General features: G+C 42.6%; 1 pseudogene; it reads left to right on the plus strand.

Annotated features, from left to right (window-relative positions):
- Nucleotides 1-314: 314 nt before the first annotated feature.
- On the plus strand, nucleotides 315-995 carry LOC102864042 (annotated as a pseudogene).
- Nucleotides 996-1,450: the final 455 nt, after the last annotated feature.

A 1,450-nucleotide genomic window follows, 5' to 3' on the forward strand; every position in this document is an offset into this window, starting at 1 on the left:
AGGACATTATGTTTGGAAGAGTGGAGGGACAGCACTGGGAAGGAGGATCCTGGATGAGATGGCTTGATACATTAACTGGGGTAAGGGGAACAGGCTTGTCAGAGATAGTGAGACTGGCTCAAGATAGAGCAGAGTTCAGAGCTATTGTGCATAGGGTCGCTATAAATCACAGGCCACTTGATGACACACACCACCAACAACAATATGATAAAAATGTAGAATATTTCCATTGTGCCAAAAAGTTCTCTCATTCCCTGTTTGCTAACTCTCTTTCCTCCCCTCACTGGCCCTTGACAACCATTAATTTCATTTCTATGTGTACTGTTTTTCCTTTTAAAGTTCCAAGGCCAGAAAATGAGCAACTTAGAAACAAAAGCAAGAAACAAGTAGTTCCAGGTGCTCCTTCAGCTCCAAGGAGAGGCCGTGGGGGTCATCGAGGTAGCAGGGGAAGATTTGGTATTCGGAGACTTGGGCCAATGAAATCTGAGAAACACTTTGAAAGTGCAAATGCACAATTTAACAAAGAAGAAATTGACAGAAAGTTCCATAATAAACTTAAATTAAAAGAAGATGAACTTGAGAAGCAGGAGAAACCTGTGAATGGTGAAGACAAGGGAGACTCAGGAGTGGATACCCAAAACAGTGAAGGAAATGCTGACGAGGAAGATCCACTTGGACATAATTGCTATTATGACAAAACTAAATCCTTCTTTGATAATATTTCATGTGACGGTAACAGAGAATGGAGACCAACATGGGCTGAAGAAAGAAGATTAAATGCTGAGACGTTTGGAATCCCACTTCGTCCAAACTGTGGCCGTGGGGGCTACTGAGGCCGAGGAGGTCTTGGCTTCCGTGGAGGCAGAGGGCGTGGAAATGGCAGGGATGGCACCTTCGCCAGCCCTGGAGGGTTTCGTGGTGGATTCAGAGGAGGTCATGGGGGCAGAGAGTTTGCAGATTTTGAATATAGGAAAGACAACAACGTTGCTCCATAGTCTACAAACAAATCTGAAAATGGAAATTCTAGCTCTTCATACTCCTGAAAATTGGTTTCAGTCTTTTTGAAGAATGAAGAAGTGAATTTGCTGTATTATTTGTCACCAGCACTGGGTTTGGTTTTGTTTTCTTGCTTAATTTCAAAGATACAGTGAAAACTATGAGAGCCAGAACCTAATGGGACTGCCTTGTTTTTTGGGTCTCACAGGTTTTCTACCTCTGACAGGGTACAGTCTTAATATGTTTCTGTTGCTCTCTTTAGTGGAAAATATTTTGTTTTTCTTTTCTGACAGGTTTCTGCCTTACACAGGTTGCAGCTTTTGCAGGATTTACTATATAATGCAGTTACTTTGGGGAAGGAGAAAGGAGGTTCATCTTTGAAAATGAGCCTTTAAAAATATATTTGAGGCGAGCTCTGGTGGCCTAGTGGCAGGAAACTGCACTGCAATCCCAG

Source organism: Elephantulus edwardii, unplaced genomic scaffold, assembly GCF_000299155.1.
Source record: "Elephantulus edwardii isolate Elephantulus edwardi_28Jun2011 unplaced genomic scaffold, EleEdw1.0 scaffold00057, whole genome shotgun sequence".
Classification (NCBI taxonomy): Eukaryota; Metazoa; Chordata; class Mammalia; order Macroscelidea; family Macroscelididae; genus Elephantulus; species Elephantulus edwardii.